The sequence below is a fragment of the Manihot esculenta genome, chromosome 15, assembly GCF_001659605.2.
Source record: "Manihot esculenta cultivar AM560-2 chromosome 15, M.esculenta_v8, whole genome shotgun sequence".
NCBI classification, from domain to species: domain Eukaryota; kingdom Viridiplantae; phylum Streptophyta; class Magnoliopsida; order Malpighiales; family Euphorbiaceae; genus Manihot; species Manihot esculenta.
The window spans coordinates 24,455,183-24,473,920 of NC_035175.2; the positions used below are offsets into that span (position 1 = coordinate 24,455,183).

The 18,738-nt window shown below is 46.3% G+C and overlaps 1 pseudogene; it reads right to left on the minus strand.

The window, feature by feature from the left end:
• Positions 1-16,081: 16,081 nt before the first annotated feature.
• LOC110600970 lies at positions 16,082-17,581 on the minus strand (annotated as a pseudogene).
• Positions 17,582-18,738: the final 1,157 nt, after the last annotated feature.

The following is an 18,738-nucleotide window of genomic DNA, read 5'->3' on the forward strand; positions in this document are numbered from 1 at the left end:
GCTGCCTCCAAGAACCGCCAAAATCTAGCACACACATTCTGAGCATATCCTCTATTGTCTGGATGGTCCTCTCTGACTGTCCGTCTGTCTGTGGGTGGAAGGCAGTACTGAAGTCTAATCTGGTACCCATAGCGTTCTGCAGACTCCGCCAAAACCTGGAGGTGAACTGGGGCCCTCTATCTGACACTATAGATACCGGGACCCCATGCAGTCTGACAATCTCATCTACATACACCTGCGCCAACTTATCCACAGAGTAGCCACTCCTGACAGGGATGAAGTGAGCAGATTTGGTGAGTCTGTCCACAATCACCCATATGGAGTCTAATCTGTTGGACGTCGCCGGTAACCCCACTACGAAGTCCATAGCTATGTTCTCCCATTTCCATTCTGGAATCGGTAGTGGATTCAACATTCCAGCCGGCTTCTGATGCTCTAGTTTCACCCGCTGACACACATCGCAGGCTGACACGAACAGTGCCACGTCCTTCTTCATAGCTGGCCACCAATACACTCTCTTCAGATCCTGATACATCTTGGTGGCTCCAGGGTGAACACTATACCTGGTATTATGGGCTTCCCCCATAATATCTCCCTTCAGACCAATGTCATCTGGCACACATAATCTGTTCCCGTAGCGGAGGATCCCCTTATCATCAAACTTGAACTCATTACTCTGGCCTGACTGAACCGTTCTGGCTATCCTGACCAACTCTGGGTCCTCATGCTGTTTCTGAGCTACCTGCTCCAGAAACACGGGTGTCACTCTCATCTGAGCCACTAAGGCACCTGTGCCAGACAACTCCAACTGTAATCCCTCACTCATAAGTCTGTGGAACTCCTTCACCACCGGCCTCCTCTCTGCTGAAATGTGGGATAGACTGCCGAGTGATTTTCGGCTTAGGGCGTCTGCCACAACATTCGCCTTACCCGGATGGTACTGAATCTTGCAATCATAGTCACTCAACAGCTCTACCCATCTCCTCTGCCTCAAGTTCAGTTCTCTCTGACTCAGGATGTACTGCAGGCTCTTATGATCTGTGAAGATCTCACACTTTACCCCATAAAGGTAATGCCTCCACATCTTGAGTGCAAAGATCACTGCTGCCATCTCTAGGTCATGTGTGGGGTAATTCAGCTCATGCTTCTTCAGCTGCCTAGAAGCATAAGCGATCACCCTCTCATTTTGCATTAGTACACAACCCAGTCCCACACGGGACGCATCACAATATACTGAGAAGTCATCATCACTTTTTGGCAGAGCTAACACCGGTGCTGAAGTCAACCTCCTCTTAAGCTCCTCAAAGCTTTCCTCGCACTGATCGGTCCATATGAACTTCTGATTCTTCTTTGTCAATTTGGTCATAGGAGCAGCAATCTTTGAGAAGTCCTGAACGAACCTCCTGTAGTAACCTGCTAAACCCAGAAAACTCTTGATCTCGGTCACTGTGGTGGGTCTAGGCCAGTTAGCTACAGCCTCTACCTTCTTGGGGTCTACTTCAATACCCTGTTCTGACACAATGTGCCCCAAGAATGAAATGCTCCTAAGCCAAAACTCACACTTGGAGAACTTGGCATACAAGCCATGCTCTCTCAAGGTCTGCAAAACTGTCCTCAGGTGATGGGCATGCTCCTCTGCATTTCTGGAATACACTAAGATATCATCTATGAAGACAATAACGAAGTGATCCAGATACTGACTGAATACTCTGTTCATGAGGTCCATGAATGCTGCAGGGGCGTTGGTCAACCCAAACGGCATCACAAGGAACTCGTAGTGCCCATACCTGGTCCTGAAAGCTGTCTTCGGTACATCTTCATTCCTTATCCTCAACTGATGGTACCCTGATCTCAGATCTATTTTGGAGAAACAACTTGCTCCTGCTAGCTGGTCGAATAGATCGTCGATCCTCGGCAAAGGGTACTTGTTCTTGGTGGTGACCTTGTTCAACTGTCTGTAGTCGATACAAAGTCTGAGGGATCCATCCTTCTTCCTCACAAACAAAACCGGAGCACCCCAAGGTGAAGTACTCGGTCGGATGAAACCCTTATCTACCAGCTTTTGCAACTGTTCCTTCAGTTCTTTCAATTCAGCTGGTGCCATCCTGTAGGGAGGGATAGAGATCGGTCTGGTACCAGGCATTAACTCAATCTCGAACTCTATCTCCCTAGCAGGTGGTAACCCTGGCAGTTCGTCTGGGAAAACATCTAAGAACTCACTCACCACAGGCACTGAGGCGGGCTCTCTGACATGACTATCTAACTCCCTCACATGAGCTAGAAACCCCTGACATCCCCTCCTAAGCAACCTATGAGCCTGAAGAGCTGAGATCAGACCTCTAGGTGTACCCCTCTTGTCTCCTCTGAAGACGACCTCTGACCCATCCTGATCTCTGAATCTGACTACCTTGTCTCTACAGTCCAAGGTAGCACCATGGGTCGATAACCAATCCATCCCTAGAATGACGTCAAAATCTGTCAAATCTAGAACCACGAGGTCGGCGGAAAGGCATCTTCCCTCTATGAAAACTGGACTACATTGGCAGACTGCCTCTGCCACTGACGGGTCACACTTGGGTCCACTGACCCATAGGGGACACTCTAACCCAGAGACCATCAATCCTACCCTCTCCACGACTCTCGGAGCAACAAAAGAATGAGATGCACCCGGGTCCATTAAGGCATACACATCAGAACAACCAACGATGAGATTACCTGCCACCACGGTGTTGGATGTGTTGGCCTCCTGCTGAGTCATAGTGAAGATCCGTGCCGGAGCTGATGGACCTTCACCTCTGTATCCTGCTGATGAAGAGGCTGACCCTCTCCCTCTGCCTCTGCCACTGGCCTGTGTTGCGGCTGGAGCTACTGGCTGCACCACACTGCCGGAGGCTGTCTGCTGAGACGGTGCTGCAAAGGCTGCTCTAGGACAATCTCGAGCCAAATGACCCGCCTGTCCGCACCTGAAACATGTGTTTGTCCCTGCCAGACATACTCCCTTGTGTGGTCTCCCACATCTCATACATGTTGTAACCTCTGCGCCAGAGCTTGAGCCACTGCCTAAACCCAGACCTGACTTGATCTTGTTCCAGAACTTATTCTTCTTAGATTTTCTGTGGCCTCTGTCCCACTTCTTACTGCCTGCAACTGCTGCACTCAGAGAAGAAGAGTCTAACCTTTCCCCACCTGGGGTCTTGGAACCAGAAGACTGTGCCACTGACTGTTTTACCTTCCCCTCAACGATAGCACTAGCCTCCATTCTCCTAGCCATATCCACTATGGCATGGAAACTTTCCCTCTCTGCTGACTGTATCAAAGAGGAATACCTGGAGTGCAGCCTCATAATATATCTCCCTGACTTCTTTTGATCTGTGTCCAAATTCTGCCCAGCATATGGCAGCAACTCCAGGAACCTGTCTGTGTACTCCTCCACACTCATCTGTTCAGTCTGCCTCAACTGTTCGAATTCTATCATCTTCTGCTCTCTAGAGCTCTCAGGGAAAGCCCATCCTGCAAACTCATTTGTGAACTCCTCCCAGGACATACTGTCCGCTCTCGGGTTCACATAGTTCTTAAACCAACCACGTGCCTTCTTGCACTCCAGTGTGAACCCAGCCATCTGAATGGCTCTACTGTCATCAGCCCCTATCTCATCTGTAATAGTCTTGACCCTGTTCAGATACTCAAATGGGTCATCGCCTGCTCTGTACTGAGGAGCACCCAACTTTATGTAATCGGTCATCTTGACCTTGCTCCCTCCAGATGAGGTAGGTTTGGGTACTTGTGTTTCCGGGACAGTAGGTACTGGTGGTGGTGGAGGTGCAACATCCCCTGGGGTAGGGTTTGCTGTACTAGTATAGGGAGGTGGAGGTGGGTACATGGGGTACTGAGAGTATGGTGGGTAGTAAGGTGGGTATGGCATATGTGGAGGATAAGGGCTAAAACTGGGGTTATCCGATGTACCTCCCATCGAATACCCTGGATGGTGTGAATAGGGTGGGTAGTGATGTGGCTGGACATAACTCGAGGCCTGAGTGCCTCCTTCTGATTCTCCCATGCCCTCTTCCGGCATGTTCACACCGAGACTGCCATCCCTCCTCTGATCTACTTCCATATCCTCAGACATTCCTCCCTGCACTGTTCCCCTTACTGATCTGCTTCTACCCAGATCCAAAGACCTTCTAGGGTCTCTAGCTACTCTGTCTCTGTTGGACCTACTGGACATTGCCCTAGGCAAAGCTGAAGGACGGGCATCAGCGCCCTCGTCCTGAGGTGGCACTCCAGTCAATCGTGCAGATCGACGAGTTCCTCTCATCCTATCTTCTGAAAAATAGCACATAGCATAAGCAATCATTAGCATCATATGGTTCATGTGGAAACACATGAACCCTCATCACATACATAGCATCACATCATAGCATTTATGCACATGCATCTCATCATGGCATATCATATCATCATATAGACAGGACTCTACATCCTATCCTAGTGGACATGATTTTCCTAGTGTGCTTGACCTTCTATAACCTCTATGAGCCCGACACTCTAGGTCCGACCATATGAACCTGGCTCTGATACCACTCTGTAACGACCCGGAAATCCGACCCGTTACCGGCGCTAGGATCCAGATCGGCTTAAGGCCGCCGGGACCCGTAGCAAGCCTACATACCTCCTGTAAACCTGTGGAATCCCATACATAACAACATATACATGATCTGTAAAAATTTTTCTTTTCTCTTATCCAAGCAAAACCTGTGCATGCACAAAATCATACATAAACCCCACACTGGAGTCCTCATCAAATACTCCAATGAGGTATCATCATCATACATATCAGCTTGGATAATCATGGTCATTAACATCATTACTCATTAAACACTCTGTACATAATGGGGATTCACACACCTCTAGGTCAAGCACTACTATAATCCTCAATACATCATCAAATCATTCGTTACATTACATGGTCATAAATACTCATTACATCGTGTTCATGTCCACTACTATCTATTACAACATACATGACTTAACTTCACTCTATCCGACTTTCTGATCTATCCTGTACCTGCAACTCTGGGGATAAAGGGAATGGGGTGAGCTACTAGAGCCCAGTGAGTAGAATAATAAAACATCAATTTAAATCATGCTTTCATGTATGTGCCATAACACAAACATTTCACATCAAGGATGAATTTGTCACCATTTAGCCCTTATCTTTCTTACTTATACATACCGGGGGCGTAGAGCCGTAGCAGGCACACCCGGACTTCCATAATCCGTCATAGTGCCAGGGGCGTAGAGCCGTAGCAGGCACACCTGGACTCACATAGGCTATCATGACATACAAGGGCTAATGGATCATTCAACATTCATCCACATCAACAACAAAGTATGCAATGCGACATATTCGTGAATTCTAATGCAAACAACCTAATATATCTCATGGCATTCATGATGCGTGAATCATGTTAAAACATTTCATTGATTTGCTTTAAAACTTAAAGTTTATTCCACTCACCTCTGGCTAGCTCTGAAGAGACTCTGAAGCAGCTGGCTCACTGCTGGGGGTCTCGGTTCCTCGGGTCCGAACCTACACAGGTGGACTCAAATGAGGGACCAAACATACATGAACATGACTCTAAAATACTCCCCAAAAACCCCCTAAAACATCCTGAAAACATCACATGAAAACATGCATGAAATGGCTGAACAGGGCACTTTCGGCGGCAGGTTCGGCGGCCGAAAGTCCCTCTGCAGCCGAAAGTCATGCAGGTTCGGCGGCACTTTCGGCGGCCGAACCTCCCAGACAGAGACGAAACTTGAGTTTCGGGGGCAGGCTTCGGCAGCCGAAACTGCCTCCACAAGGGGGTTCGGCGGCCGAAAGTCACTTCGGCGGCCGAAAGTCACTTCGGCGGCCGAACCTGAGTTTCTGCCGAAGGGCAGAAACTTGGCTCCCTTGTGTCCACAGCCTCCAAAACGCCTCAAAACATGCATAAACTTGTTTCTACACATGCATACACATCATACATCACACCTAGGGGTCTCAAACTATAATATACCCCATCAACTTGCATAAAACTTTCATAAAACATAAAAGAAGCATAGATCGAAGCTTACCTCTTGAAGATCGAGAGGAAGAACGACCCTAGCTCGGAAAATGGAGGGATTTAGCTCCAAGACTTCCAAGCTCCAAAACTTGTTTCAAAAGCTTAAATCTTCAAAACCAAGGGAAAACAAGTGAAAATCTTGAAAGATTTAGAGGAAGAACATCAAAAATGGGTGAGGGGCGGCGGAAAGCTCACCTTGGCCGAAAATGGGGAAAAACTCGCCCGTTTTCGGCTAAGGGACCCTTTTATAGTGGCTGGCCAGACCACGTTCGGGGGCCGAAAGTGCCTCCGCATGCATGCAAGGTTCGGCGGCCGAACATGAGGTTCGGCGGCCGAACCTGGACTTCCCTCACTCATGCTTTCGGGGGCCTAACGTGCCTCCAAAACACATGCATGTTCGGCGGCCGAACTTGACTTTCGGCGGCCGAACCTGGGTTTTCCTCCAAAGACTTTTCATGTAAAAACTCATTTAATTTCTTACTTAAAAACATGAAATACATGAAAACATTTCATAAATTCATAGTTTTACCCTTCTAGAGGTTTCCGACATCCGAGGTCCCACCGGACGGTAGGGATTCCGATACCGGAGTCTAGCCGGGTATTACATTCTCCCCCCCTTAAGAACATTCGTCCCCGAATGTTCCTCAACTAACATACAAAGCATGGCATCAATCATAACATAGAACATAGCATACAATATATCATACATGCAACACATAGAACAACTAACACTCACCTCAAAACAGATGGGGGTATTGCTGGAGCATGGACTCCCGTGTCTCCCAGGTGCATTCTTCAATATTGTGGTGGTTCCAAAGGACTTTCACCATCGGGATTTCCTTGTTCCTCAGCTTTCTGATCTGAGTGTCTAGGATCCGCACTGGCTGCTCTACATAGGTGAGATCCTCTTGGATCTCTACATCAGGCTCACTAAGAACCTTTCCAGGATCCGACACGTACTTCCGTAATAGAGAAACATGGAAAACCGGATGGATTCTCTCCATCGAAGCAGGCAAGTCTAGCTTGTACGACACATTACCGATCCTCTGAAGCACCTCGAAAGGACCGATGTACCGTGGAGCTAACTTACCCTTCTTCCCGAACCGAACCACTCCTTTCATAGGAGACACCTTGAGCAAAACCAAATCCCCCTCCTGGAACTCTAGCTGTCTTCTGCGGATATCTGCATAACTCTTCTGCCGACTAGCAGCAGTCTTGATCCTTTCTCTGATTATGGGTACCACCCTGCTGGTAAGCTCTACTAACTCCGGACCCGCAAGAGTCCTCTCTCCTACTTCCTCCCAGCAGATAGGTGATCTGCACTTCCTCCCATACAAAGCTTCATATGGAGCCATCCCTATGCTAGCATGATAGCTGTTATTGTAGGCAAACTCCACCAAAGGTAGATGCTGCCTCCAAGAACCGCCAAAATCTAGCACACACATTCTGAGCATATCCTCTATTGTCTGGATGGTCCTCTCTGACTGTCCGTCTGTCTGTGGGTGGAAGGCAGTACTGAAGTCTAATCTGGTACCCATAGCGTTCTGCAGACTCCGCCAAAACCTGGAGGTGAACTGGGGCCCTCTATCTGACACTATAGATACCGGGACCCCATGCAGTCTGACAATCTCATCTACATACACCTGCGCCAACTTATCCACAGAGTAGCCACTCCTGACAGGGATGAAGTGAGCAGATTTGGTGAGTCTGTCCACAATCACCCATATGGAGTCTAATCTGTTGGACGTCGCCGGTAACCCCACTACGAAGTCCATAGCTATGTTCTCCCATTTCCATTCTGGAATCGGTAGTGGATTCAACATTCCAGCCGGCTTCTGATGCTCTAGTTTCACCCGCTGACACACATCGCAGGCTGACACGAACAGTGCCACGTCCTTCTTCATAGCTGGCCACCAATACACTCTCTTCGGATCCTGATACATCTTGGTGGCTCCAGGGTGAACACTATACCTGGTATTATGGGCTTCCCCCATAATATCTCCCTTCAGACCAATGTCATCTGGCACACATAATCTGTTCCCGTAGCGGAGGATCCCCTTATCATCAAACTTGAACTCATTACTCTGGCCTGACTGAACCGTTCTGGCTATCCTGACCAACTCTGGGTCCTCATGCTGTTTCTGAGCTACCTGCTCCAGAAACACGGGTGTCACTCTCATCTGAGCCACTAAGGCACCTGTGCCAGACAACTCCAACTGTAATCCCTCACTCATAAGTCTGTGGAACTCCTTCACCACCGGCCTCCTCTCTGCTGAAATGTGGGATAGACTGCCGAGTGATTTTCGGCTTTGGGCGTCTGCCACAACATTCGCCTTACCCGGATGGTACTGAATCTTGCAATCATAGTCACTCAACAGCTCTACCCATCTCCTCTGCCTCAAGTTCAGTTCTCTCTGACTCAGGATGTACTGCAGGCTCTTATGATCTGTGAAGATCTCACACTTTACCCCATAAAGGTAATGCCTCCACATCTTGAGTGCAAAGATCACTGCTGCCATCTCTAGGTCATGTGTGGGGTAATTCAGCTCATGCTTCTTCAGCTGCCTAGAAGCATAAGCGATCACCCTCTCATTTTGCATTAGTACACAACCCAGTCCCACACGGGACGCATCACAATATACTGAGAAGTCATCATCACTTTTTGGCAGAGCTAACACCGGTGCTGAAGTCAACCTCCTCTTAAGCTCCTCAAAGCTTTCCTCGCACTGATCGGTCCATATGAACTTCTGATTCTTCTTTGTCAATTTGGTCATAGGAGCAGCAATCTTTGAGAAGTCCTGAACGAACCTCCTGTAGTAACCTGCTAAACCCAGAAAACTCTTGATCTCGGTCACTGTGGTGGGTCTAGGCCAGTTAGCTACAGCCTCTACCTTCTTGGGGTCTACTTCAATACCCTGTTCTGACACAATGTGCCCCAAGAATGAAATGCTCCTAAGCCAAAACTCACACTTGGAGAACTTGGCATACAAGCCATGCTCTCTCAAGGTCTGCAAAACTGTCCTCAGGTGATGGGCATGCTCCTCTGCATTTCTGGAATACACTAAGATATCATCTATGAAGACAATAACGAAGTGATCCAGATACTGACTGAATACTCTGTTCATGAGGTCCATGAATGCTGCAGGGGCGTTGGTCAACCCAAACGGCATCACAAGGAACTCGTAGTGCCCATACCTGGTCCTGAAAGCTGTCTTCGGTACATCTTCATTCCTTATCCTCAACTGATGGTACCCTGATCTCAGATCTATTTTGGAGAAACAACTTGCTCCTGCTAGCTGGTCGAATAGATCGTCGATCCTCGGCAAAGGGTACTTGTTCTTGGTGGTGACCTTGTTCAACTGTCTGTAGTCGATACAAAGTCTGAGGGATCCATCCTTCTTCCTCACAAACAAAACCGGAGCACCCCAAGGTGAAGTACTCGGTCGGATGAAACCCTTATCTACCAGCTTTTGCAACTGTTCCTTCAGTTCTTTCAATTCAGCTGGTGCCATCCTGTAGGGAGGGATAGAGATCGGTCTGGTACCAGGCATTAACTCAATCTCGAACTCTATCTCCCTAGCAGGTGGTAACCCTGGCAGTTCGTCTGGGAAAACATCTAAGAACTCACTCACCACAGGCACTGAGGCGGGCTCTCTGACATGACTATCTAACTCCCTCACATGAGCTAGAAACCCCTGACATCCCCTCCTAAGCAACCTATGAGCCTGAAGAGCTGAGATCAGACCTCTAGGTGTACCCCTCTTGTCTCCTCTGAAGACGACCTCTGACCCATCCTGATCTCTGAATCTGACTACCTTGTCTCTACAGTCCAAGGTAGCACCATGGGTCGATAACCAATCCATCCCTAGAATGACGTCAAAATCTGTCAAATCTAGAACCACGAGGTCGGCGGAAAGGCATCTTCCCTCTATGAAAACTGGACTACATTGGCAGACTGCCTCTGCCACTGACGGGTCACACTTGGGTCCACTGACCCATAGGGGACACTCTAACCCAGAGACCATCAATCCTACCCTCTCCACGACTCTCGGAGCAACAAAAGAATGAGATGCACCCGGGTCCATTAAGGCATACACATCAGAACAACCAATGATGAGATTACCTGCCACCACGGTGTTGGATGTGTTGGCCTCCTGCTGAGTCATAGTGAAGATCCGTGCCGGAGCTGATGGACCTTCACCTCTGTATCCTGCTGATGAAGAGGCTGACCCTCTCCCTCTGCCTCTGCCACTGGCCTGTGTTGCGGCTGGAGCTACTGGCTGCACCACACTGCCGGAGGCTGTCTGCTGAGACGGTGCTGCAAAGGCTGCTCTAGGACAATCTCGAGCCAAATGACCCGCCTGTCCGCACCTGAAACATGTGTTTGTCCCTGCCAGACATACTCCCTTGTGTGGTCTCCCACATCTCATACATGTTGTAACCTCTGCGCCAGAGCTTGAGCCACTGCCTAAACCCAGACCTGACTTGATCTTGTTCCAGAACTTATTCTTCTTAGATTTTCTGTGGCCTCTGTCCCACTTCTTACTGCCTGCAACTGCTGCACTCAGAGAAGAAGAGTCTAACCTTTCCCCACCTGGGGTCTTGGAACCAGAAGACTGTGCCACTGACTGTTTTACCTTCCCCTCAACGATAGCACTAGCCTCCATTCTCCTAGCCATATCCACTATGGCATGGAAACTTTCCCTCTCTGCTGACTGTATCAAAGAGGAATACCTGGAGTGCAGCCTCATAATATATCTACCTGACTTCTTTTGATCTGTGTCCAAATTCTGCCCAGCATATGGCAGCAACTCCAGGAACCTGTCTGTGTACTCCTCCACACTCATCTGTTCAGTCTGCCTCAACTGTTCGAATTCTATCATCTTCTGCTCTCTAGAGCTCTCAGGGAAAGCCCATCCTGCAAACTCATTTGCGAACTCCTCCCAGGACATACTGTCCGCTCTCGGGTTCACATAGTTCTTAAACCAACCACGTGCCTTCTTGCACTCCAGTGTGAACCCAGCCATCTGAATGGCTCTACTGTCATCAGCCCCTATCTCATCTGTAATAGTCTTGACCCTGTTCAGATACTCAAATGGGTCATCGCCTGCTCTGTACTGAGGAGCACCCAACTTTATGTAATCGGTCATCTTGACCTTGCTCCCTCCAGATGAGGTAGGTTTGGGTACTTGTGTTTCCGGGACAGTAGGTACTGGTGGTGGTGGAGGTGCAACATCCCCTGGGGTAGGGTTTGCTGTACTAGTATAGGGAGGTGGAGGTGGGTACATGGGGTACTGAGAGTATGGTGGGTAGTAAGGTGGGTATGGCATATGTGGAGGATAAGGGCTAAAACTGGGGTTATCCGATGTACCTCCCATCGAATACCCTGGATGGTGTGAATAGGGTGGGTAGTGATGTGGCTGGACATAACTCGAGGCCTGAGTGCCTCCTTCTGATTCTCCCATGCCCTCTTCCGGCATGTTCACACCGAGACTGCCATCCCTCCTCTGATCTACTTCCATATCCTCAGACATTCCTCCCTGCACTGTTCCCCTTACTGATCTGCTTCTACCCAGATCCAAAGACCTTCTAGGGTCTCTAGCTACTCTGTCTCTGTTGGACCTACTGGACATTGCCCTAGGCAAAGCTGAAGGACGGGCATCAGCGCCCTCGTCCTGAGGTGGCACTCCAGTCAATCGTGCAGATCGACGAGTTCCTCTCATCCTATCTTCTGAAAAACAGCACATAGCATAAGCAATCATTAGCATCATATGGTTCATGTGGAAACACATGAACCCTCATCACATACATAGCATCACATCATAGCATTTATGCACATGCATCTCATCATGGCATATCATATCATCATATAGACAGGACTCTACATCCTATCCTAGTGGACATGATTTTCCTAGTGTGCTTGACCTTCTATAACCTCTATGAGCCCGACACTCTAGGTCCGACCATATGAACCTGGCTCTGATACCACTCTGTAACGACCCGGAAATCCGACCCGTTACCGGCGCTAGGATCCAGATCGGCTTAAGGCCGCCGGGACCCGTAGCAAGCCTACATACCTCCTGTAAACCTGTGGAATCCCATACATAACAACATATACATGATCTGTAAAAATTTTTCTTTTCTCTTATCTAAGCAAAACCTGTGCATGCACAAAATCATACATAAACCCCACACTGGAGTCCTCATCAAATACTCCAATGAGGTATCATCATCATACATATCAGCTTGGATAATCATGGTCATTAACATCATTACTCATTAAACACTCTGTACATAATGGCGATTCACACACCTCTAGGTCAAGCACTACTATAATCCTCAATACATCATCAAATCATTCGTTACATTACATGGTCATAAATACTCATTACATCATGTTCATGTCCACTACTATCTATTACAACATACATGACTTAACTTCACTCTAGCCGACTTCCTGATCTATCCTGTACCTGCAACTCTGGGGATAAAGGGAATGGGGTGAGCTACTAGAGCCCAGTGAGTAGAATAATAAAACATCAATTTAAATCATGCTTTCATGTATGTGCCATAACACAAACATTTCACATCAAGGATGAATTTGTCACCATTTAGCCCTTATCTTTCTTACTTATACATACCGGGGGCGTAAAGCCGTAGCAGGCACACCCGGACTTCCATAATCCGTCATAGTGCCAGGGGCGTAGAGCCGTAGCAGGCACACCTGGACTCACATAGGCTATCATGACATACAAGGGCTAATGGATCATTCAACATTCATCCACATCAACAACAAAGTATGCAATGCGACATATTCGTGAATTCTAATGCAAACAACCTAATATATCTCATGGCATTCATGATGCGTGAATCATGCTAAAACATTTCATTGATTTGCTTTAAAACTTAAAGTTTATTCCACTCACCTCTGGCTAGCTCTGAAGAGACTCTGAAGCAGCTGGCTCACTGCTGGGGGTCTCGGTTCCTCGGGTCCGAACCTACACAGGTGGACTCAAATGAGGGACCAAACATACATGAACATGACTCTAAAATACTCCCCAAAAACCCCCTAAAACATCCTGAAAACATCACATGAAAACATGCATGAAATGGCTGAACAGGGCACTTTCGGCGGCAGGTTCGGCGGCCGAAAGTCCCTCTGCAGCCGAAAGTCATGCAGGTTCGGCGGCACTTTCGGCGGCCGAACCTCCCAGACAGAGACGAAACTTGAGTTTCGGGGGCAGGCTTCGGCAGCCGAAACTGCCTCCACAAGGGGGTTCGGCGGCCGAAAGTCACTTCGGCGGCCGAACCTGAGTTTCTGCCGAAGGGCAGAAACTTGGCTCCCTTGTGTCCACAGCCTCCAAAACGCCTCAAAACATGCATAAACTTGTTTCTACACATGCATACACATCATACATCACACCTAGGGGTCTCAAACTATAATATACCCCATCAACTTGCATAAAACTTTCATAAAACATAAAAGAAGCATAGATCGAAGCTTACCTCTTGAAGATCGAGAGGAAGAACGACCCTAGCTCGGAAAATGGAGGGATTTAGCTCCAAGACTTCCAAGCTCCAAAACTTGTTTCAAAAGCTTAAATCTTCAAAACCAAGGGAAAACAAGTGAAAATCTTGAAAGATTTAGAGGAAGAACATCAAAAATGGGTGAGGGGCGGCGGAAAGCTCACCTTGGCCGAAAATGGGGAAAAACTCGCCCGTTTTCGGCTAAGGGACCCTTTTATAGTGGCTGGCCAGACCACGTTCGGGGGCCGAAAGTGCCTCCGCATGCATGCAAGGTTCGGCGGCCGAACATGAGGTTCGGCGGCCGAACCTGGACTTCCCTCACTCATGCTTTCGGGGGCCTAACGTGCCTCCAAAACACATGCATGTTCGGCGGCCGAACTTGACTTTCGGCGGCCGAACCTGGGTTTTCCTCCAAAGACTTTTCATGTAAAAACTCATTTAATTTCTTACTTAAAAACATGAAATACATGAAAACATTTCATAAATTCATAGTTTTACCCTTCTAGAGGTTTCCGACATCCGAGGTCCCACCGGACGGTAGGGATTCCGATACCGGAGTCTAGCCGGGTATTACACCTGTGGTTGGTGGAGCTCGACTTCAATAGATATAGATTTCTGCAAGCCACTGAGATACAACTGAACCTTTTGGTTCTGAGTTAAGGCTCCAGCTCTGGAAACCAAAACTTCGAATTTGTTTTGATACTCCTCCACTGTGCCCGTTTGTTTTAATTTGGCAAGTTCCCCTAGTTTGTTACTTAGGATAGGGGGTCCAACCCGCAAATTGCATTGGATATCTTGAATCATCTGTAAGTACCATAGCTGTGCAATTCCCTCTAGGTGGTAAGAAGCTAAACTCACCTTTTCCTCTTCAGGACTGGATTGGTGCCGGAAAAAATGTTGACAACGGCTAATCCATCCCAAGTAATCTTCTTGGCCATTAAAGCGAGGGAAGTCAAGTTTCGTGAATTTGGGCACAATGACGTTGCCTCCAGAAACTTCAGAGACTGTTGCTCCAATAGGTCCTTTTTCACACCATGTTTGAGCTTGACTTTCTGCACCTAGAGAAGAAGATAGTCCCTTTCTGGCAGATTCCAATTCGAGAGACATAGCCTCCATTTTAGCGTGAAGCTGCTCAACCTTTTCATGGCAGGCATGATTAGCTTGCTGTTCAGAAAGGACAAGGTTGAAAAGTTTTGTAAGTTGATCTTGAACGGATTCCCCCGTAACTGTTGGCTCTGATACCAAAATGTTAGGGTCCCGAACCTGAGATCGAGTTAGGGGTCTTTCGTAGATGGAAGTGGAAGGTGTTTGTGGGGGTGAGGACGTGGTGTTCTTTTTGTGACCTATCTTGAAGAATTAGAAGACTCAATTAGAGGGAATCTCAAACCTCTGAGTTAAAGTATTCAAAATTGTAATGACTTCCAAACTGATTTCTTCATTGATAATTATTGAATATTTGCTATATCAATGGAATCATGACTTGATCATGGAGTCACAACCTCCTAGGATAATGGAAATAACTGAAAGTGGAGATACCCTTCTTACATTGCGGAAACGAAAATACTAACAAATGCTTAAAGAAAAATTCAACAACTAAAATAGAAACTAAAATGGTCAACCTTCAATCCTTATTGCTTTCCCATCTTCAATAGGCTGTACACGTGGCTGTTTCTTTTGACTGTGGGTGTGACGTGTATACACTTGTAATGGCTTTGTATCGGCATCATTCCATTTGATTGCTTTATTTAATAATAGAATTCAAAAAGTCTATCATTAAATAGTCAATCCACTTGCTTGCTTTATATAATGCTCTCTACTATCCATCCAAATTCCATTTACCCAAGTTGGGGAGAAGTTTAAACATCAAAGTATATGAAGAGTTCTAAGATTATTTTATTCGTCTTGTAATTCCGCATTATTTTTTATATGAAATTTTATAATTATATTTTTTTATCAATTGAAACTAATATTATATACTAATAAAATGCTGAAAATAGATAAGATTTCTCGTTAGAGAATTCAATACCATATTATCTCCTTTATATATATATATAGTTGGGAGACATTTGAAGAATTTATTAATTTTGATAATCTTTAACTAAGAAATGATTTATGCATCTCTCTTGCTGATCATTTTCCCTCCCTTTGATTCCAGTTCTTTCTCTTTGTGGCTTTTCTCTACACCATAAGGGATGGCCTCAGATGGACACAAACTCTAGATTGGATGCACTTGTGCTTTTTTAGTGACCAAAATGATGGCTCAACAATCTCTTGTTTAACAATCACACGAAAACCATCTGCTGAAAAATTATGAGAAAAGAAGAAAATATGCAGCTAATGGTATGGCAATTGTTTCTTCCATCACCCAAACAAAAATAGAAAGATCAAAGGCCTTCATTTCTGATAAATAAACTGTTATCGTATTGCTAAACAATTACGCAGGAAGCTTTCATTCAATGGCATGAGAAGACTTTGAGATGAGCAATATAATAACAATGGTGAAGATTCACCCAAGTCACTGGCCAGTAACCAGTGCATGATAAAATTAATCATCCCAAACTAGTCCTTGTGACTTCATCTGCCAAGAAACATGCAGCATTTGCAGGCACATTTCGGACCATAGCAGGGCTGAAACCCCTGTACAAACCTTTGACACCTTCGGATGCCAGGATCTTTCTCAAAGCATCAATGGAGCCAGTGAACTTGGGATTTCTGTAATCATCTACTTGAATTACCCTCTTGATCCCATCAGTAGGGTTGACCATTAGCCAAAAGGATCATCCTACATCAAAGAGCCTCTTCCTAACTGAGAAGTATCCTGCCCCCCTGCCAAGGATTGCTTCAGTAAATTATAGACACCAAACGTAGCAGCATTTCCTGGAACCTCACATCCCAATGTCGGTACCAAGCTCTTGAAAAGGCCCATTATAACACCTTCGGATTTGAGAACATGTTTGGCCACATCCATTGGCCCTCCATACTTAACTGCCACAGCTTCTGAGCCAGAACTGGCTAATGCGCTTTGTGCTTGCAACCTGTTCTCAACATGAAAGCAAACAGGTTATATGCACAGGTTCAGAATTTTCTTCATCCAAAAGGAGAAAGAAGTAAACTGTAGTTCAACAGATTGTCAATAAGATTCTTATGAAACCAAACTGTAGTTCAACATATCATAGCCCTGTGCCTTGCAAATTTGGGAGATCAAACATCGCCTAGCTTGAGAGGAAAATGGAACAAGAGGAACAAAATGATTCAGGAAGCATTCCAACAAGGTTATATATATGTTATTACAAAAATTATAAGAATTTGCAGGAATCCCAGGAAATGTTTGAAACAGATAAAAGTACTCCATGTAGAGCTGCACAAAACCTGCTAAGGCAGTGAAATCAGGAAATTGATGCTCGGGTCGTAATCAAAATTTCTTGTTTTCCGCGCTCTCTTTTTGGGTTGCAGAAGAGGTTGGGGGAGTGAAGATCACAATACTGACCTGCACTTAATTAACTCAGTAGGGGAAGCAAGAAAAGAAACTGCAGCTCCAGCTCCACAAACCATCTGCTGGCTAACTGTAAGAGATCTCAATAATGCCTCCATTTGTTCCCTCACAGTAAAAAGCACAGCATTGAGGGATGCCACAATAGCAAGTGGAGCTCCCATACCTTTGTATAAACCCCTTGGGCCTTCAGCAGCCAAAGTCTGCCTGACAGCATCCATTGCACCTGCATATTTGGGAGGCTGGCCAGGTTGTTGAGCAGGCTGACTCTGAAGCTTGACCTTGATGGTGTCGAACGGATGCCCAACAATCAAATGTGCTGCCCCCCCCAACAGTCCCAGAAGTCAAGTCCTTTGCTGCGTTCCCCATCTGCAGTTACTTGCAATTATGACTTCAAGTTACTGAAGTCACAAGACTAAAGGGAATCAAAAGAAGTGTAACTTTATTACGTTGGACATTTGAGGAATTGTTTTTCTAAATGAAAAAAAGGTTTCCTTGTTGACTTTCTGGGAATTTTATTTAGAGATGTTAATGGGCTTGAACTTAAAAGGTCTCAAAAAGGGAACAGTGGTTGAAACTAATAGTCGTTCCTTGACTGAACACATTCCAGAGTTTACATATTTCAATAAACAGTCTTCTCAACATATATTACATGCCCTACATTTCCAATCCTATTTTCTGCATGTTGGAAGAATATCATTTCAAGGTTGAGGAAAACTAAGTCCAATGTTAAACGGTAGTCAACTGTCTTCACAAAACCTGTCGCTTCGTGAATTGACACTGTTTGACAAAACCTGTCGCTTCTGTTATCTCAGCCTTCTTTCAAGATGTATTTGCTTTAGATGACTAAAATTACATGCCATGTAATACCCGGCTTGAGTCCGGCGTTGGCATTCCTGTTTACCGGTGGAATCCAGGATGTCGAAGTGTGTTAGATGGTCTTAAGTGCTATTATGTGTTTTATGAGATGTTTTAAGGTTAAGGGAAATGAGTATTAAGTTGAAATGAACCAAGGCAGAGGAGCCAAGTTCGGCCGCCGAAGATAAGTTCGGCCGCCGAAAGTGCTCAATGTTCGGCTGCCGTTGCATGATGTTGCATGCGCATCGGCCGCCGAAGCTGAGTTGCTCAGCCAGCTCTTGTGCGATCCTTAGTCAGCATTTTGGACAGGTGTTGGCTCCAAACCCTGTCCAGAGGATTGGCCACATATCCCATATTTTATTTGCTGAGTTTGAGCAGCTCATGGCAGAATGTTTTGATCGTTTACAAGGATTTGAGTGTTGTGAAGCAAAAAGCTAAGCTTGTGAGAGGTTGAGAGTGTGAGAGGTTGAGGAGAGTTGATCCGTTTTACCTTGTTCAGAGTGTTCATCTTCCTGTTTACAGAGGTAAGGGAAGAGCTAGAACCTGTTTATATGTTTTCTGAAGGTTTTATGGGGATTAAGGAAGGAGAAGCATGCTTAGGTTATTCATGGTAGTTTTTGATGATTTATGTATGTATACATGTTTTATGTGTTATGTTTGATTTGTTATTTGGGGTTTTTAGATAGTTTTGGACCCCTGTGAGCATATACATGAGTATATGTATGTTGAGGAGGTGACGTTTGCATGGTTTGAGAA